This window comes from Spodoptera frugiperda, chromosome 25 (genome assembly GCF_023101765.2).
Source record: "Spodoptera frugiperda isolate SF20-4 chromosome 25, AGI-APGP_CSIRO_Sfru_2.0, whole genome shotgun sequence".
Taxonomy (NCBI): Eukaryota; Metazoa; Arthropoda; class Insecta; order Lepidoptera; family Noctuidae; genus Spodoptera; species Spodoptera frugiperda.
Window position 1 is genome coordinate 2440402 of NC_064236.1, and position 22960 is coordinate 2463361.

The 22960-nt window shown below is 35.5% G+C and overlaps 1 protein-coding gene and 1 long non-coding RNA gene across 10 annotated transcripts in view; one reads left to right on the forward strand and one right to left on the reverse strand.

Annotated features, from left to right (window-relative positions):
• LOC118262972 (potassium voltage-gated channel protein Shaker) overlaps positions 1 to 22960 on the forward strand; it is a 347989-nt gene that overhangs the window by 55848 nt on the left and 269181 nt on the right. The window lies entirely within an intron of this gene.
• Positions 12998 to 17024, reverse strand: LOC126912350 (uncharacterized). The gene is made up of 2 exons (XR_007706995.1): positions 13816 to 17024; positions 12998 to 13672 (listed from the first exon to the last, which is right to left on the reverse strand). It is a non-coding gene; the product is annotated as an uncharacterized LOC126912350 (long non-coding RNA).

A 22960-nucleotide genomic window follows, 5' to 3' on the forward strand; every position in this document is an offset into this window, starting at 1 on the left:
GTTCGATTCCCGGGTCGGGCAAGTATTACTGGGTTTTTTTCGGTTTTTCGAAAATTTCTCAGTAGTAGCACGGAGTCTGGTAATATGCCCTGTAAATGGTAATAGGCCCACCACCTACCTCCGACACACTACATGGGACTTACATCATAAATTGTGAAAAGTGGGTGTACATAGTGGCATTACGTGCCATAATGTGCACCTCTGCCAACCTCTTCGGGGATTAAAGGCGTGACGAAGAAAAATCTATTCTTTTTCCTTTTTAAATTTAAACTTCGCCCTAACCAGAGCTGGCAGGTTGTAAGATCCCGGGTTGTCAATGCCGTAACTCATACCTACAGCCAATTTGTACAAAACTTACCGAAAACGAAATCTGTTCTCGTATATTTCAACCTTTTTCAAGGCGCACACTGCCAAATTAAGTTTCTCTAAGTTTTTGTTTTAAATTAATGAATAAATATAAGTTTTGTGACGAAAGAAGGTTTCGTTTTCTGTCAAAACTCGTGCTTAGCATCAACATCCTTCTAAGTATGGTAAAACCACATTGTCTTACAGAAAACCAACATGAAACAATGCTAGCGTTGTGTTTCGTACATTGTGTTTTTACTGACACAAATCAGTGAAGTTACCGGAGGCCCGATCCCTTCTTAATCTCCCAAATTTCCCAAATCGCCTATCTTTAAATATCTAATTCTTCAAAACGCTGGCAACGCTATTATATTATATCATAGGTGTCCAAAACGAACTACATAGAAGATGTTTAAATACAGAAAATATCAAACCTCATGTGGAGTCTGTGCCTAAATACAACCTCTCTGGACAACCTTTTTAGGCAAAAAATGATAACAATAAATTGAGAATAACAAATGGTAAATTGTCGACTTCAAAGAAAATCGCACATATGAAATACACAATTCCTTTTCAGAACAATAATTTTAATATACATACAAATGTAACGTGTAATAACAATATCACCTTTATATTGTCAGAAACAAAGCTTACATTAAAATGGCAGGTTTAATTTAGATTGAAATCAAAGCCACTGCCTAATTAACACGGAGTTGAGATAGGTTTATAAAAACGGAGATCATAATAAGGAATATATATATATCGTAATATCTGTTAAGCCTTCGTCCGGTTGCAATATCACGAACTATTTGTAATGGCTAGTTTATTTAATAAGAGCCGCATTATCCAAAGCTGGTAAATGTAATCAGACTTATCCCTAATTAAATATTGCTGCTAAATTGTTTATTTTATTTGGCAGATACAGAGATGTATAGTTTCGTCAATATTGACGGCTCAATTACGCTTAACAAACAAACATGATACGATAGTTTTATAGTTAAAAGAATTAACGTTTTTATAGCTTATAAAACCATAAATAGTCGTGGTTTTCCAATATCGATCCATCGGAACTAACTGAAACTTGATTATCTCTCTATATATAAAAATCAATTGCCGTTCGTTAGTCTCGCTGAAACTCGAGATCGGCAGAAGGGATTTAGTTAATTTTGGTCTTGGATTATTTGTGGAAGTCCAGGTAAGGAAGAAAATGTTAGAGACGTTACGTAGTTTGTCGGGTCAGCTTAGGTAAAATATAGATTGCTGTTGTTTTAAAACCGAATTGTTGTAAATTCTGGTATAGAGATAGACCATGATAATGCACCAACTAGAGCTTTTAAATAAACTAATTTAGGTAAAATTGTTATTTATTTTGCTATATAAATAATTATCTAAGAAAAACTTCTATACTACACAAGATTATCTATTTTTTACCATAACTACATTTGTTCTGAACATAAAACGTAAAAGCTTGATTGAGAGCTCATTACGACCGTTTCAATTATTCTAACAATAATAACTTTAACTTTATTATAAGTTTCGTGAGACATACTAAATTAATTATTATGTTGCCGGTTTACTCACGTAACTGTTTGACCAGGAACTCGACCAGGAGCAGCGCGACTATCACCACGTCGTGGTGGAGAGCTGCTCATGAATATAAGCCTCTAGTAGATTTGCCTACCAGAGGTAGAATTTTGACACATTTTGTATGGAGCTTATGTCAAAATACTATCTCTAGTAAGCAAATCTACCGATAGGTAGGTTATTGGAATTGGCCGTAAGGCGATAATAAAATAAATAATAAAAATTAACATTTATTTAGGGCGGGCGGAAAAATACTCTACACGCTCTTAAACGAAATGAAATTGATATTTCAAACACTTCAGTTAAAAATATGTTGTTATTGTCGAGGATTTTCTTTGTATGATACTTCAGAAGAAGGTACTTAACATCTTTAAAAAAATAACATGAAACGGCCCGAGGTAACGGAAAAACACACGAAACAAATACTAAATTAAAAGGGAAGGTACTTACAAAAATCAAGAACAAGCTAATATTAAATTAAGTACGTAGGCGATATAAAATCAAAGGCAAGTAAATATATATTGAATCAAGAAGGTAAGAGGTAAGAGCTACACACATGGAAGCCAAAATAAATCTGCTGTAAGCTGAATGATGAAAAGCGCTTCATCAGTTGGATTGCTACAGAAACTCTATAGTTTCTGTTTTATTCTAGCTGGCCCAGCAAACTTTGTACCGCTTCAAACATTTCTTTCCCACCTTTTAATTCTTCCTTGGATTTCCAAAAATAATTCATGGCCAAAATTTGTCAAATCCGACAAGCTGTTCTCGCATTTTAGCTAGAATAAGGAACCGCAACTATTAGTTTATTATGTGCACATACATAATAATCTAATACACATATATAGATAAGCTTTTCTAGTGCATCAAGTATTCAATGAAAATATACTTAATAAATAAATATTAAAAAGAACTAGTCATAATAATATGTACTGTTGGGTAACCCACTCACTGATAGGTAAGAAATTCGGTGCCGCTAGTTTGAAACAAAATTATTCTTAAAACCTTATTTTTTTTTTTGTATTTGGTTTATAGCTTTGGTTTTTGCAGTATTTCAATAATTAAATTTAATCTAAAATAATAAGATTCTGTAGAACATTCGATTGTTGAACATATTAATATTTTGTTTGGGAATATATTATATTATTAATATTTATTCGACAAGTACACTTTTAACGTATCAATGATTTCCGAATACTACTACTGAAGTAAAATTTTAATAAAATAGTTCAATTATTACCTGATTAATAAATGATATAATATAATTAAAATTTACTAGTGCACTTGTAAATATTGGAATTATTCGACTGTGATACTCAAATGTATGAATGATTTCACATGATGAGATACTTTAAACATTATTAATGTAACGAGTGCTTTATTGCTTCACTTGAAAAACATACAATTTTCAGCATCGACTGTATATATTCAAGATATGAAGAATAAAGTAAAATTATGTAACTTAAATACATATTTATATGTATAAACTAAATAACAACAACTGATGTTGAAAGCATCTGGACATTTTCTGAGCGTTTCATCCAGAAATTCCTCTTTCTTGAGCCCTGACCTGTTGTAGCTTGGATTTCTCCCTTTAGTGCTGGGTATTTTTAATTTAGTAGCTATAGAGGCCCATCATACTACTTATAACCTACACATGGGTACATAGTTCTGATCGAGTGCCGATTGTTTTTAAATTGCTTAGTAATGGCACGAAGTGTAGAACTGTGCCCAATATGGTAATAAGATTGCCAGCATTATAATAATGATTATGGTGCCCATAACATATTATACCATAAGTGGATAATTTATAATACTCTTCGTGGTGCCTTAGTGGTTGAAGGTGCGGAGAAACCTGCCAACGGCAACTACTAATGTGACGTTGTCCGAGTTATATGTACTTTCTTAGATTATTTAGACACCACTGACAAACGGCGATGGAAAACATCGTGAGGAAACCTTGGTTTATAATTTCTAATTGTAAGTCTGAAATCGTTAACCCGCATTGAACAAGCGCGATGATTAATGATAAACCTTGTTCGTACGAGAAGAGGCTTTTATAGACTGTCAGCAGTGGTCACTTATAGGCTGTTGATGTGGTGTGTGAGTAGCACTCATAACAACACTTCAAAATAACACGCAAAATCTTTGTTTAATACAAAATCAAAAGGGTTTACTAAAATACGAATGGAGACTTAAATTTCGTCGTATTTTTAAAATTTACATTCGTAGCTTGGCGTCAACTTCCATCGGAAATGTTCGATTGAGAATGTTTCCGAATGTTTATGCACTTGTTACTTGCTTTGTTTGTTTAACGTCAGCTTTAAAAGAATCACATAAACATATCGCCTTAAAAGCTCACATTATTTTATAATAGTCCTTAATATTTTGGAAACTTCTCATTTTTGTTTTCACTTCACTTCTGGTAGGTACGAACATCTTAATTTCAGAATCGACCGGATATTCAGCCCATTAAAATTTTAAATGAACTTGTATTTTTGAGTGGAGTAGAATAGAATAGAAGTTGAAACTCAACTTTGTGGGGTGGCCACTCTTGTCCCCTGGCACATGACCAGTTTATCATAATCTAGTATAAAATATGCCATAGTACTAGTAGGTCCTTTAATTGTAAGATTTCATTGGACTATTTAACGAATCTTAATAAACAATTAAAAATATTAATAAACGAGTAAGACTGACTGTATTTTGCAACAGGAATATTATTATAAAAGTAATAGGTACTATAGTAAGTAGGTACATTACATAGCCACATGGATTGTCGATATCCAACGTGCTCATCTGGCAAGCAACTGGCTTCACGCCAAACACAATTTGTGAATTTTAGATACCTACGTTTCCGAGGTAATTATGTCAGCAATGTAATACTTCCTGTACTGCGACTACCATTTTTCAAGCTTTTCAACTAGCATATGTATACATGTGTGTGCCTGTGAAGTGTAATTTTGCAATTTAATTCTCAACTTTCGGTTACCTTCACACGTTTGAACTGTTAAACCGACGTTTAGTTTGTATAATCAATAATGTATTTAAAAACAAAATAGAGAGATTGACATTTTTTTAAACCAGTATAAAATAAAAACTTAAAAAACTTTTCTTATAAACGAAAAACCAACAATAATAATAATTATGCTAAATGAGCTGTTGACTGATACTAGCCATCGCTCCACAATTCTACATATCAATAAAACTATGTTATAGATGCATCGCGTCACGATTTCATTTCAATCAATTGAATGCCCCGAATGGATGTGTGAAGTGGTGTGATGGCTACTACAACCAACAACCTATCAATCAGAACATTTTTATTGAAACTGCAACTCTATGCTCCTAAACATAAAAGTGCTATGAAGTTTTTACATTATAGTTACGCTTGTATTATAAGGCCTGTGAAAAGTACTTTTACACCTAGCGGTTTTACCGGGGCTCCGGTTTGAAAAGCAGAAGTAGGAACGGGGTGGTTTTTAGTCAGTAAGAGTCTGACACTCCCTCTCGCCTCGCCTAAGGTGGGAGAAGTCTTCGGATGATTATCCCCCCTCAAAAAACGGTAACCACCTCTCACGTCCCACCATTTTCGTCATATGACGAATGCGTCAGGAGAAAAAAAAACTAAAAAAGAAGAAAGAAAACGTTAGAAAATACTTCTACATCTTCGTACAGTTTTGATTGTTTGTAATTTTATTAAGATGGAAAGTATTAGTCATTTACGTTTAAAACAATAAAAAATGTCCCCGAAGAGGCTATTGTAGGCCGCATATCACCATTTATAGGGAGCATACATTCGACACACATCCTGGACAGTAAGCCAACAGAGACGGTTGACAGAGATTAGACTTGAACCTTTTGAACCGCGACCACTACCATACTTGCCAAGCCAAGAGATTATTTCCTCTTACGTAGAGTAGGTCAATTTAATCCAGTAGTATATTGTCACAGGCTAATCATATTCTAGCTGGAATGGAAACAAATGTTATCAAATATATAGACTGGTAGATGTAACATTTCATTGGCAATAGTGCTTTACAGACATAAAACGACTTAAAAATAGAAATGAAAAAACATAGTTTTGAGTAGACATATTGGTATCGAAAACTAATTAATTTATTTGACTTACACCCAGTTGCAGAAAACTGTCTTTAAAAACGACATTAGTTAATCCGTCATTTCTGCAACTGACTGTTAGTAGACTGGTTATATTTGAAATGGGTATAAGCAATATCGTGTGTAATACACGGTAACCTGTACACTGGTGTATATGGTCACGTGAACATATAATTATATGAGTTGACATTAATTAATTATAAGCGAGTGTGTGATTCCCGGCGTCCATACCGCCTCGCTGGCTCCACCACACAGTGGTTTCAAATTAACTCGCACTGGACATGGAAATCAAAATTTAGTTATGCGATAAATACAATTTGAAATAATATAATTTATTATTGGTAATATTTATAAGCATAGTGGTCTAAACCATAAATATTAAAAACAATTTAACTTCGTACTTGCATTGATTACAAGTATAAATTGTTAGTAGGTAAACTATACATATATACATACTCACACCTGTGTCCCATGGTGGTAGGCAGAGATAACGAAATGCCAATTTTTTTTTCCTTACATAACGTTATGACCAAAAAGATACAACAGTAGTGGGTGAAACCGTGCTGGAGTAGCTAGTACTAAAATTTAAAGAATTATAAACAGTACTGTCTCCTAAATAAGGATTGTTTTTGTATATAAAAACAACAGTAGCTTTTACTCACAGAGCGTTGTTACATTAGTAGCGTAACAATAAAATCTCGAAATGCAAAGAATGAGAAATTTAATGAGGTAACGTTAGTGAAATAAGCATACAAAGGCTTGCGTATGTTAGTTATATTAAATACTAGCTTTTGCCCGCGACTTCGTTCGCGTGGAATAGTGACTTCCGGCAAATTTTTGGTTTTAACCACATAGTTCCCGCTCGAATCTCAAATCTCTCATCTCGCGGAATCTCTTCAAAAATGAGACGTAGAAGATATTCCAGGGAACTCTTCAAAAATCAACATAATGAGCTCTGCGTTTGAATTTAATAGATGTATACTCACTTAGGGCATTGAAAAAATTTTTTAAAAACGGACTTAAACTAAAGAAATATTATAATCCTTCCGAACTTAAGATGGAAACTAACTTAAAACTAAAGAAAGCTACGAATTACGAATTTATAACATTTAAAAAAGAAATTATATTACAACCTATCCTCTATGCTATAATAACCAAGCTTAAACTAAATAATTTAAAAGAAACGACTTAAATCTAATCTATCTAATTAATTAATAAATTAGACTTACAATTTTATTAAAAAACTAACTACAGTAACTACTAATAATCGATATCAAACTAAACCTACGTTAAATAATTTAACCAGAAAACCAGAAAAACCCAACAAATAAACTTATTAATTGACAAATACAACGAAACCAATTTATTTAGAATATACGAAACAGCAGGACCACTACAGACAAATAGTCATACGACTGATAATACACTTTTTCTACGATAGTACCGAAGCGCTCGGCCGATACCCAACCAAATGAATGTAACGAAACCATAGCGCGATCTATTTCTATTTTTATTTTTTGATTTTTGAAATAAAAATATATCTATGTCCTTTCTAAGGTTCTAAACTATATCTGTACCAAATTTCAACCAAATCCGTCAAATAGTTGCGGAGATTAATGGTATAAGCATAGAATGTTCGACGTGATTCTTTAATTTGACATAACTTTTTTATTTATGAACCGATTGACATGAAACAAACACTAAATGTAAATTTAAGTATCCCACAATATATTCGTGAAAACCGCATCCAACTCGGATCAGCCGTTTCTGAGATTAGCGCGCACAGACGAACAGACAAACAGACAAACAGACAAACAGACAAACAGACAAAAAAAAAGTTAATTACATTTTTGGGTTCGACATCGACATAACAATAACCCCTGCTATTTTTTTTATTTTTATTTTCAATGTACAGACAGCACTTTTCTACGATTTTATTATATGTATAGATAATAAAAATAATAGAATACTACATTTTTTTATTTTTATCCGTAATAGGATGGCGTTTGGCCACCGTCGTCGGTATTTAAAATAATTATAATTCTTACAATGAAATCATAAAAGGGTTTATTTATAAATAGTTAAAAATCATAATAATCTATAACAAAACATAAATACATAAAAAGTATAATATTTTACAGCACAAGTATTATAAAATCACAACTTGACGAATCGTGTCACTCCAGTGTAAATCACAAAAACGTTTCTCAGTTTCCGTGAAGGTTAATTAAATTTAAACAAAACAATCCAACATAAACATTTCATTTCAGGAGTCATCATTCAATTGTAAACGTAAACAAGAACGTTCGCGTTAAACAAACGTAACCACGACAAACAAAGTGTGGAGGCTACAATAATAAAATTATTATTAAGGATAATAATTGTCACTTGTTTGAAAGTCGGGAAGTTCCGACGCGACGCTCCACTCCCAGCCGGCACACAATATGTCAAAAGCCTTAAGTACCATTACACAAATTACACGGGCCAAATACTTATAATACACGCGTTTTTTGACGCGGAAATGTGTGAATTTTAGAGGCGTTACAAGTGCGTTGCCGGCCGTTTGGGGGTTAGGAATTTAAGGGTTGTTGGGTAGTAATCGCACTCACACAACGCAAGCGTTGTTTCACGTCGGTATTCTATGAGGCCGTGGTATCACTCCGGTCGAGCCGGCCCATTCGTGCCGAACCACCCTATGATCCCGCACCTATGATTATAGAACATGAAGTACTAGTATTAGTATGATATATATAATATTTGTAGAAGATAAATAAACATAAGCAATTTTTATCAGAATACATGGCCAAGGTAGATTCGCAGTATCTTAAAATTCATTCACTAATCCCATAGTAATCGTAAAAGACGCTTTCTTCGGTCTTAACATTGAAACAAAGAGCTGCAAAGTCAACACAGGGTTACGCAACGTAGCAGTCTTGCGTAACGCTACGATCGAATCCGGCTACGGGCTACGCGGCCCGATACGCAGCTACGGCGTAGACGTCTGAGTACTATCAAGAGCTTTTTATAATGTATCGTGAACTGACTTTGCCCACGCATATTAACTGGTATTGCTATTTTTATAAAACTATTTATAAAATATGTATCTCAGCTCTCGATAATATAAGATACACTACTGCTCTAATGTGCCCGATACTATTTGGTTTTTCAAAAATAAATTAAAAAAATAATGAAAATTTACTCATTTAAAATTCTATTTCTGTAGAGTTTGTTTAGTCACTGCACAGTCTCTTGACTATGTATTTTTAATTCAAATAAATCTTTATTTAAATACAAATTATACACTAGTCTAATTAATAACACGTGTATTTAATTTCAAAAGTAGTATGTATGATATACAGCGGGTGATGTGTAATTTTATTTCTAAGTAGCTAAAACAAATACGCACCTGAAAAAATAATGTTCAAGAAACCCAAGCAAGGCGCAAATGAAATGTATCTAATTTATTATGTGAAATGGAACACCATATAGGTGACATCATGAAGATCAATAGCTACCATCTTATCTTAAAGCAGCCAACTAAAAATCTCAGACAATTTTTCTTTGCGCTAAGATTGGGATTTTCCATATTTCGTTATGACTACTTTCTATCATAATATTATTTAGTCCGTATACGCCACGCTCAATAATTACATATATGTCTGATAAATACTAGGTAAACTAGATTTTAATAAATCTTCCAATTATTCTGTAGTATATTTACCAAATTATTTTTAGCATACCCCGTTTAATATAAAAAAGAAATATAAAATACATTTTTAATTTTTTTACACTAGGCGATTGGGCCTCCTGTCGCATTGTTAATTGATACAAACAAACTGGGCAATCACAAAAAGTACCAATGGATATTGAACCAGAGTACCAGAAAGAACGACGTACGAAATCAGCGTGAGACAACGTAGCGGGGAGGGGGAGGGGTACCGAAGGCTCGCAGTCACGTCGCTCCTTTTGCCACAGGCTTCCCTTTTTTCGGCAGGAACCGCTAGTTTGAAATGAAACAAACATAGCTCACTTCTGCAGCGTTCTCTCTCTTTGTTACTAGTACTTATTGTTCTAGATGTGCTTTGTTCTACATTGCATGCATACGGCATACGTACGTTAACAAGCATGGCATTCAAATGATGGCTCTTCAAATTTTTGAAATACTAAATTCAAACAATAGGGATGATGACTGGGTCAAAAATAATACATTGACTGCCAACAGAAATCTGTTGACGGCATTTCCTCCGTTAGCTCCGGTCATTTTTGCCCCCATGGCGTTGAATGTGATAAATTATTACAACTTTTCAATACAATAAAATATTAAAAAATAATCACACTATCATTCATAAATTTGATGAACTACTTAATTTTTTCTAGCTAAATGTCTAGAAATAAGTCTGCTATTTGACGTCAAAAACTTACGACGTCATAATAGAGTATTTCATACAAAGTTCATAGAAAATATCGATTTTGATGTTTCGAAAAAATATTGAATTTGACTAGTAGGAAACATGCCTACTGAATAGTAGTGATAGTTGGTGCATACAAAAAGCACCCTGTATCCTCGATAACCTAATAGCCGTGTGAACAGATTACGGGGAAAGCATTCCAATGTTTGAAAACTGTGACGCACATCGGGTGCAAATCAATACCTATTTTACAATAAAATTGTTTGATAGGTATTATATGAAAATAGTTTTATACCATTTAGCCACTCCAACTTCGAAAACACATTCTAATTATTTATTTATTATAAAAATCTTCCTACACTCTCATTACAGGATTTTCCCAATTCGTCAGTGAGGCTTAACCTAATGTATAAAATAAACTTAAAGAAATAAAAAGATACACAAAAAAGGAGATTAAAAAATTATCAATGTATCAAATCATATTTTTGATACATCACATTGAAAATATTACATTATCAGTGTATTGATGAGAATATTCACGCGCTGTACCCCAGTTTCCGATCTAGTTCTCTATCTCGATCTAGCTGACTACTTATTCTCCACATGTCGCCGCCAAAGACCGATCACAGCAGATACTGTCTCACGATTGTATCTTTAAAGCGCTCACGATGGTGTTACATGAGAAGACAAATATTATTATTATTTCAATAAAAAATGTCCGCATTTTATAGCCCTTCATAATAATTGATTGTGGCATCAACGTTGGGTTCTTTGGATTATTAACCTCTTTAGTTTCTAACTAATAAGCTGTTAATGTTTAAGTGTTACTAATGGTACGGTATCGCAGATTTTAGTTATAGCCGCCAACGCACTTGTAACGCTTCTAGTATTTTGGGTGCCCATGGACGGCAGCGATTGCTTTCCATCCCGTGATATGTACGTTTACCGACTTATATTATAAAAAATATATGTGAAGAATCGTTTTTGTATTTCATTTCAGCTTGTAATCTTATCGTAATATAAATTAAAAACACAATTATTGAGACCTGTGTTTGTGTGAATATGTATATTTCTGACTGTCCTTTAAAGCAGTACCGTACTTTTCCTTTAAAAGCTTTTTGCACTACGATTTCTATGAAGTTGTATTTACCAATTTATTGAGGCTTGCATTTCAAATAATATAATGCTTCCCAATTCAATTATTTTGTAAAAGACACATTGATATTTTAACGGATATGAAAATAAGGGTTTCGCGAAACGAGTCTGTTTTGGTCACCGTATCGAATGCGGCCAGTTCGGTGGCAGGCTTTAAATAATGAACGGAGATAGTATCTTATTGATGCTTGTTTGGGTATTTTATGTCCATACTAATTATAGTTTATTATGAAAATAACTCATTTTCATTTCTCTTAAAAAATGTGTATTACCCTATTATTATTAGAACTTGAGACGGGTTCACGAGCTCATCCGTGACCATGGCGCTTGCAACAGTGCCGAAATATCGGAAACTCATAGACATAAATAAACATGGTAAATATCCCGACTCAGGTTCTAACGACAGTTAGTGACCATGTCAGTTTAAAAACTTATATAACCATATTGTTTCATAAAAAAGTAAATTGTTCACCCAACATTTTGTTATTAAACAAGCAGGAATATTCACTCAATTTATTAATTCAGTACATAATGGTGTAAACATCACTGTAATGAAGCGAAATAAAAAAAATATATAAAATATATTTCTCAGAATTTACTGTGTTTCAAAGGGCGGCTCATAAATTACTATTTGAGTCACAGTATCTTAATCTATTATCTAAAGCAATTGGTTTGGTTGTGAAATGTGAAAAGAGAAGCCCAAAAAGCTGCTCATGGAAATTTAAACTCTTGTTTTATCGCCGTCTTTTTACTTCTTTTAGTTAATTTCGGCATTATATTACCTAATATTTATTGTTCTTATGAAAATAAATTCTATTGGCTAGTTTCAAGTCACGTCTTTCCAGTAACCTTCTTATTTTATCTATCAGTCCATAGATTTGCTTAGTAGAGACAAAATTTTGGCATATTTTGTATAGACCTTACGTCTACCTATCTTTAAAAATCAAATCTACAGACATAGTTTAAGACTCACCGTCGCACATAAAAATTAAAAAAAAACATAGATAGTGACGTGACTATTGTGTTGTTGCTACATAATTAACAATGAAGTAACAATAAATATTTATTTATTTGGACATCCAGTTGTTGCTACATAATTAAAATTAACTTAAAATATATAAATTTTATTACCAATGCACATTTGAAGGACATCACAGCTTGCATTGAATCAAGAACATCGGCGTCAATTATTTAATTAAAGTAAATGAAATCAACAAAGTAACTACATTGCATAAATTATTTAAATGTATTATATTTAAAATTGTATATGTCGGAGATAGGAGATCTCTCACTTTCGATATGTCGGTGAAAGGAGAATCTCACTACTCATGTCAGGAATACTTGTGGGCGTTATGACGAAGGTAGCAGTAAAATAATAAAGTCTTCGATATGGAACTATTGTTTAATTCTGTACATTGCACTGTTACTTTACTTAAGCTACTGATGGGGCCGGCATTTCCTACCGACTACTCTGAGAAGAAATGCCGAAACAAACTCAGAGGTCTCAGTCACTCTCAAAGTGCAAACATGGTTACAAAGTACATGAAAGATAATTAACTGTTACAATATCAAACTAACAGGTTACAGACTAGGTATACGGTTGAAACACACGACGGTTCAATATTCGACCGCACTGGTCGGCTGCTGCACGAGAAGTGATCGACACGCCGCTCAGCCGATGAATCCTTGACTCCGTCGAGCGCCGAGGGTGGACGCCTGTGTTTCAATTCTACCCTCGATCCCGACACGGCCATCCTGCTTGCACACGTCCTCGTGTGACACCTCATCTGTGACAGAAAATTACACGCAAAGTATCATATAGCTCGGTCATTCCTGACCGTTCCGACACATTCCACACACAATTAAAAAAAGCATCATACTGTTAGGTTCACACATCACAGCCGTTCTTATCAACAAAAATTACAAACTACTCAGTACAACTCTAGAAACTCCCGAGTAAGACATCCAGTGCGCCCCGGCTCTCTAGCCGACCAGCAATCACATTGCTGACTTCCATCACATGGCCCCTAGCATGCCCTTACTCGAGTCCACGAGCAAGTCACCTAGTGCCCCGGCTCTCAAGCCGACCAGCAATCACATTGCTGACATCCATCACATGGATCTCCCGTGCGTCACCACCTGGTAACCACGCAACTACCAACAATGGCCCCTGGCATGCCCTTACTCGAGTCCACGAGCAATGCACCCAGTGCCCCGGCTCTCAAGCCGACCAGCAATCACATTGCTGACATCCATCACATGGATCAGATCCCTCGGATCTCCCGTGTGTCACCCTCCGGCAACACAAAACGAACGCATACAACCGCCGACCCCCGTCAGAGCCAAACTCGTATCGCGCACCGAACGGACTCTCGAGGCGACACTCGGAGATTCCGTTTGCGACCGGGTTGCGAATACGTGACCGCTACTGAGGTGATCGAACACAAACATACCGAACACAGACAGCCGCCGACCCCCGTCAGAGCCAAACTCGTACCGCGCACCGAACGGACTCTCGAGGCGACACTCGGAGATTCCGTTTGTGACCGGGTTGCGAATACGCGACCGCTACTGAGGTGATCGGACACAAACATACAACAAACGAATAGAGACAGCACAAACACATAATGGCTTCTAGAGTCCCCTTACCCGAGTTTCTACCGAGCTTCATTAACTTCATCAAAACCAATCTCGGCTGATGCGTGACCTTCTAAAACTTCTTCAAAAAATGTGACTTAACTCTTTACTATGAATCGAAACAAACCAATAATATCAAAATTATTGTTTAACTACAACGTTCCAGTATCAAAACCAGTAAAACTGACATTTCACAAACATAGTTACTCACAAAATAATGAATCTACCAAGTAACTCAAAGCATTCAAGCTTTACAAGTGATCACGGCTACGCACAGTTCAGTACCACACAGTTATTCTGTCTCACGTGAACCCCACATGGGAATACCGAGTCTCTCCTAGACTCCATGGTTTCCACTGAAACCCTCATTAACAAACATCTTTTTAAACTACGATCACCTTGCAAACTCAAATACAGATGTTCTACTACCCTCAACTGTTCTAAGGTATCTGCTATTTGACCTACTTTATCTATGTCATTTGACTTTATTGTCGGCATATTTTTCTAAGTACCTACGTGTACGTGAATGTGTGTACATGATGTAAGTGTGAGTATGTACTTGTGAGTAAAGACCCAACAGCCATGTTCCTCACGGGTGCGGTCTCAATGCGAGTTTGTGCAGACCCATCACCACACGGTTCTCATGTGTGCGGTCTGGTGTGTACACTGACCATCGCCTCATGCTCCTCATGAGCGCGGTCCATTGTGCCAGACCCAGCGCCACATGTCACCCATGCGGTGCGGTCCACAGTGTCGAGTGTTAAGGGCATGAGTGTGAATGATGAGTGTTGAGTACAAGTAGTAACGATGTGTATAGGAAATTCTACCTCTTACATTTCACAAAATTCTCAAGGAACCTGGTGATCAGATATCCTCCTCGTCCTTATTCGTCAGAACTGTACTGTAACTATTCAAAACTATTCAATTCAGATGCACAATCAAAATAAAATGCCGAACTACCGCTTAAACAACCAGTCGTGGGTAGACTGGTAGCTACAACTACAATATTCATAATGGTAAAAAGGTAACAAATGTCGGTAACACCTTTTAAAATAATTTTCAATGTACCTACACTATTCAAATTAGATGCAATATCAAAATGAAATGTCGCGTCTCGTTACTCCGCGGTTTTCTTTACTAGGCAAAACTCAACTTGATCGACTACATTTAGAATAACTACCTAACAATCTATCAGCGTACTAAAATGTACCTTCGGAAACATATCTTACGTCTAGGTACCCTCAATCAAAATCAAATTAAATGATTAGTAATCAACATCGAATGTTTTGCGGTTACCACATGATAGTCACTCGCAAGGACTCCCAAGTCAGCTACGACTGTAGTTTCATGTTATAGACTCGAGCCTCTGTCACTGTAATGCATTCACGGTGCAGTAAAATAAATCAGAATCTTTGTTCCCTAGACTTACTACCTACAATTAAGACTAAATATAACACACCAATCCCAAAAATTAGATCACGGTAAACCGATCATGAGTTTGCTCAGGACTTCAGAAGACGTTTCGCATCTAACTTCAATCACGAATAGCAACTTAGTAACTGTTGACCCTGCTTTGTTAAAGGCTATCTTTCTCAATGTTCTCTACGACGGTACACCGCAAGCGCATATTTAAATCTACCTCACGTCGCGGAAATCGAATTTCCAACTAAACAAAATCAAAGATTATTTGAGATATCACGTAACCTAACAATACACAACCCGAAACAACATAATCAGATGTCATTCTAATGACTTTTCATAATCTCGGATCTAAAACATCACGACTTAGTTTTTATTATGACTACCCGACAAAAGTAAAATAATACTTCTGATCGCAAAATCAACAATCCTAAACTGGAAACGCTGACTCATTTTCATCCTATAAAGTATTTGATATCAGAATCATAATAAAAGGAACAAGGTCACCTGAATATTCCCGATGATGCAGTGTCCAACTGCAGACATCAATACGCTTCTCACCATACGCCGCGCTTACGCTGCGTCACCTGGCCCGCTGCCGCTGCCACCGCGCGCCCTGGTTCGCTGCCGCTGTCGCCGCGTCCCCAGGTCTGCTGCCGTCGCCGCGTTCCCTGGTCCGCTACAGTCGCCGCGTCTCCTGGTCCGCTGCCGTCGCCGTGTCCCTGGCCTGCTGCCGCTGCCACCGCCGCCGTTGCTCGTGTACCGGATGACGATGTACTGCGCTTGCCTTGCATCGCAGTTTTTTTTGTTGGGGTCGAATGCAAGTAGTTCTCGATGAATCAGCTCCGATGATTTCAACATCTTCAATCGTCCGGGTCCATCTCACTTCTGATGTCGGAGATAGGAGATCTCTCACTTTCGATATGTCGGTGAAAGGAGAATCTCACTACTCATGTCAGGAATACTTGTGGGCGTTATGACGAAGGTAGCAGTAAAATAATAAAGTCTTCGATATGGAACTATCTACTACTTTACTTAAGCTACTGATGGGGCCGGCATTTCCTACCGACTACTCTGAGAAGAAATGCCGAAACAAACTCAGAGGTCTCAGTCACTCTCAAAGTGCAAACATGGTTACAAAGTACATGAAAGATAATTAACTGTTACAATATCAAACTAACAGGTTACAGACTAGGTATACGGTTGAAACACACGACGGTTCAATATTCGACCGCACTGGTCGGCTGCTGCACGAGAAGTGATCGACACGCCGCTCAGCCGATGAATCCTTGACTCCGTCGAGCGCCGAGGGTGGACGCCTGTGTTTCAATTCTACCCTCGATCCCGACATATACATTATATTTTATACTAGCTGACTCGGCAAACTTCGTACCGCCTCAATAATTTTTCCTTACCTTTTAAACCTTCCCTGAACCTGGGAACATAATTTAAGACCAAAATTAGCCAAATCGGTCCAGCCGTTCTCGAGTTTTGACGAGAGTAACAAACAGTGATTGATTTTATACATATATAGAAATTATATTATATACATAATATTTTATACACCAGTTTTTTTAATGTATGTAAGTACTTGTGCTATATATGTAAATGATATTACTACCAGCCAATATCAGGAACCGGTGTGAAAGGCTTGAGTGTTAAAGGCACATGTATACCATAATCTCGGTTTGTGGTTGTGGTCGTGATTGAACTGCAACCATCATACTAATCACACAAATGTTACATTTCAATGAAAAGCTAATTTTACCGAATGGATTTAACGTGCATTGATTTATGTCTATTTGTGCAATCCTAATGAATCCCCCGGTTCTAATATTACCGATACTCGTAAATATCTTTACTAATTACATTTGTGTAATTTTGGTAATGGGATTTCCTGGTAATAGTAGAATATCTTTAACTCGTTTTTGTTTAAGCAATTGGTCGTTAATGGAGCATGTGTTCTGGGTAAACATTAGAAGATTCTTTTTGAAATTGAGTGGAATATCTTATCGAATATTTTTATATTTAAGGGTGTCTTCGTAGGATTTTATTTAAATTAGACTAATAAAGTTGTGGTGGTATAAGACTTCTCACGCAGGGTTCTAAATCTGGCAAGTATCGAAATGTGAATTTTTCTACACGACTTTGAGACACTACTTACATGCGAGACCTGAGTTAATGATTTCTATTTCACAAACCTTCTCCGAGTCAGAAGAGGTCTTCGCGCAGCAATCAACAGTCAATATGCCCATTGGCTAGAGATGCGTTAGAGCACGCATTCAGAGCGATATGTGTATTTTGGCTGACTGTAATTCTAGTTACCACTTTATTATCACTTGGCGTATGTGTGTGTGTGTGTATTCGTTCGCAAAATATCAGTGTTAGAAGATTAATATCAAAAAATATATTGGCATATCTATGTTGCGAAGTGTGCGGAATGCGGTGGCCCTAAAATTCCCAACAATTTGGTTGAGTTGGGTGGTGCTGGTGTACGTGATAATTATGTTAATGAACGAACGCCATCAATAATTAGGACTGTTTTATGTAATTTAATTATTTGATTTTCTTTTTCTTTTCTGTCTATTGTTGATTATTCGTGTTACATTGTCCCCACCAACTAAACAATATAATAACGGATTGACTTATAAAACTGATCAAAAATATTAATGAACCGGAAAAGGTTATGTAAGATTCGTAGTAATTGGCGTTCCATTGTATTGGCCTACCTCCATGGGAGACAGGCGTCAGGTTACGTATGTATGTAAAAAATGACAATATATTTTCTTGTTCGTCTTTGTCAAATACTTCACAAGACTGACTTCACTTTTGATTTCATTGACCTTCAAAAGTGCCTTACATTGATCTAATTGAAATGAATGGTTTTAGTTTGACTTTGGTACAGTTATGTTTTGTTTACGTTTTAAGTTTATACGATAAAGGACGCAGGGGACAAAAGTAGCCCCAACTTATAATGAGTCTCAGTAGCAACAGAAATATGTCTACTTATTAGTATCGTTCATAATTTACAGCCTGACAGACAGATGGACAGTATTGAACAGTAAAGTTTTACGTTGTACTCAGAGTCGTTTAATGGTTACTTAACCCAGTCTTAACCAATTAGCTATTTTCGGAACAAAATCGTTACTTCGTAATAGTAGTAATCATTAAATGTTCTTCCACTAAATACGTGTTATGCTACGTTGCTGAGCAGGCGTTTGATTTCCACCAATCATATTCATTAGTAGACATAGCTTAGCACTGGTAGAAACGGACTCAGTGGGTGTCTTCAAGTCTAGAGTGAATAGGCTCTTAATAAACTAGTGCGCCTCACCATCAACGATTACATCACTACTTACCATCAGGTGGGATTGTAGTCAAGCATTAGTTTATACCGAATAAAAAAAAGTTTTTTTTAATATGGAAAGATGCGTTCTATGAATGGTTTCCCTACTATCGATTCATACTCGAGCTGTGCATATTCCTCATACAGCTACATATTTTAGTATCAGTAGAAACGGTCACATAGTTTCACAGCTTAGCTATTACATCTTCGTAGCACAGCTATATAGCACAGCTTTTGTGAAAAGAACGCCTAAAAGACTCTGAGTACGACAGTTATTACAAACAAAATACAATTTTCACGAATCCTTTAAAAAATAGCAAGAAAATAAAAACGTAGCCGGTATGTTTGAGTAGAACAATACAATGATGTTGTCGCACATAATTATGTTACAACTCCGATATGGCGAAAAACGTAATTAGCGCACATGTTGCTTTATTCCACGGAGCATAATTAAAGCCCGCGCTTAATTTGAATACATATATATGTAGGAGTTAACTTTTAACGTTCATTGTCATCATTATTTATTTTGTTCTTGCCAAAAAAGAATTGGAATATTACAAATACTTACATAATGTGTGTCATATATACATATGTATGTGAATTTGTATGTTCGTAAACCCATCCACGATACACGCGAAAATCTTAGTGCGGGGCAAAGTTTTAATAAAAACGCAATAAAACTAACAACAATAACCTCACGCTCGTCTATCATCCGGGTAGGCAGAAACTATGAGACGCTAATTGCTACGATTCTTACACCACTTTCGCTTTATCAACAGTCATTAGTCTTTTCATGCATAAATAACAACCAGATTGGCGATATACTCATATTAAAGAAAGGCCAAATCAAAAGTACCCTTAACCAATGAGCTTGGATTATTACAAGTATTGAAACAATATACGTTTCATCAGTTCCTGATAGCCCACAGCTGGATTATCAGCTTGTCCTCAATAATATGGAACTTCTGACGTAACAAGCGAAAACTGAGTATTACATTTAAATATATACTCTCAACCGAAAGCGGTATCAAAAGACGCGATGTTATGTTATATAATTATAATTTAACAGCAATCATAATAACAGTAGTGAAAACATACATTAATAGTAATCAATATTATGTTTTGACTTACATAAATCGACACCAGCAATTTATACTACGCTAACTCGAAATTTGAAAAAAACTTTTTTTATGCCAAGTTGCTTAAAATGTGTGTTTACATACATCATAAAATAATTGAGAAGAAATATGCAAAAATAAGAAAGTTACAAATCTTATAAAACGCTAAGTAAAGGTACTTTTTGAAATCACTCGACTTATATTACGCCAACTATTATTAGCGGAGTGTGCGCGCGGATCACTTTGGTCAAAGTCTGTGCAACACTGCGCTAACTCATAGTTAGCGTAGTTTAGTGCGTTCGTGTGTATACTTGTTCGTTTGTAAAATGAACGACTTAGCGACTTTTACATAGTAAATACTTATGTGTTAACGTATTAATTAGTTTATTAATGGTACGTTGACTATTCTTTTTGTAAATAAGTACATGTTCTTATAAAATATTGAAATATGCATCAGGTGATTGATCATCCACTACGACCTCCCGTACTACACTACGCTAACGTTAGTTAGACGTGTATAAGATGTAACATTTTTTTGATGAATTACGTTTATATACGGCTAACTTGCGCTAAATCAAAAAATATAAATAATTAAGGAAATATAAATATGAGATATTACAATGAATAAATTAAATATTAAGCATACCAAATTCCAAAAAAGTATCTTAATTAATGTAAAAGTTATCACGTTTTTTCCTTTAAACGCCTCTACTGTAAAGTACGCTTTTTGAGTTAGCGCAGTATAAATTGCTGGTGTCGAAATAATGATTTAGATACAGAGTGAATACGACCGAAGTGTAATCGAAACCGCAGATATCTTAGCGTGGACAAAACTCACCTGAGCCACTAGAATCAATATGAAGGCGGTGGTGATTATAATTGTCGTATGAATTTCTTATTAGTTTCTAAATCAGCCAGTATTGCGCTATTTGGTATTGTAGACGTTTTCAGAATTCCTTTCATTTATTCAGCTCAATATTTCAAGAAAGAAATACATAAGGTGCTCCCACACAGCAGTTATATAACGTTATACAACATTGTGTAACATTTATAACAGCATGTAACATACTCTACAACCACTGTTATAATTTGTTTAAACACAAATGTTATTGTTACACATTGTTGTATAACGTTATATAAACGCTGTGTGGGAGCACCTATACATACATACATAACCTCACGCCTGTCTCTTGTGGGAGTAAGCAATGAAACGGCAATTACTACAGTCATCAGTATTTTCATGTATGCTCGTCGGTTAAGGGTACTGTTAATTTAACCCTTTTTTAATATATCGCCAATATAGTCGCTATATGCTAAAGAAAGGAAGAAAAAAATATGATTTTTTTGGCACCGGCCACGATGCACCAAAAATACACACACACACACACACACGCACACAAAACTAATAATTGTTACAGTACAACACATAAAATATAATATAAATAGCAAAAATAACAAAAATGACAACAACATGCCGCAACGGTTGCCATCTCATTATGAGCTAAACACAGAAGGTACCAAGCAAGCAAGGCACTGGTTTTCAGTTGGCATCCTTTGCCGTGACGCATAGTATGTTTCATTAGGTAATGCCTCTGTATGTATATAGTATTTTTATGGTATTATGGTATTCTGTTCAACTAATGATACCTAATACGGTATCTAATATTTCCTTATATTTTAAGGAGTTATTGACGGCTAAGGGACGCTGTCTACGTTGCGTCATAGTATGATGTTAATGGTCAGTTTTCATTGTTTCTAAGCAAGATACAAGCATTAGTAATTTATTGGCTGCCTCTTGTTTGTGAAGGATGTATAAATGAAGCAACACTTAAATAATTGTCCCTCAAATATAATAATAACAAACTTTACATTTTTATATAGATTAAATAGAAGATGTATACTTGACGCAAAGTGCAACTCTGCCTAACTCTTCGGGGATAAAAGGCGTGACGTTGACGTTGCTTAGTATGCTTGACACTCATACAACCGAAACATATGTTATAACGTACATAATATATTACAATAATACAAATATTATAACGTAGTATTAACATTTTTTCAAAACATTTTCTGCTTCCAGGAACTTAGATGAGAATACTCGAATATTAACTAAGCAATGTTAAAGTTTCATGCTCCTTTTTATGTATTATCTTAAAATTTCTTATCGAGAGAACTGTATAACTTAATTAGTTTTCTTATGTTGCTTTCAAGTCGGGCTAAAAAAGTATTCAGAGTAATATTGATGTTTGTTTTATCTTAACTTTAACTTTGTTACATCTTCGCACCATCTTTAAAAGTAGGTCTCCATAGCAACCGTACGTACTTGGGGCCTAGTAGGGCTGATGCCTGAACTGGAGCTGCGGACTACCAAGCGGGTTTACCGAGGGTCCGGCTCGAAAAGCAGAAGTAGGAACGGGATGGCTTTTAGTCAGTAAGATTCTGACACTCCCTCTCGCAGGCGAGAGCGGTCCTTGGATGATTCCCCCCCCCCCGCCCCTCTAAAAAAACGTACTCCATCATATTAAAACAACGGACAAAAATAAACCAATCAGAATTGATAAGTAATTAACGAAATTGAATACACTACAATATTGTATGATATTCTGTCATTTTATGAAATTGGAAATCTAGATGACATACTGAAAGCTAGTTTACAAACGATTTTAATATTCAATTCACATTACATTACAGCATTAATATTAAATGTTAGGGTTAAATAATGTAAGATAATATAGGATTCTATATATTATAATATTTTATAAATAAATAATATGTTTTAAATTAAATAACTTCGTCTCATTGGAAACTCACCTTAGGTACGAGTATGACGT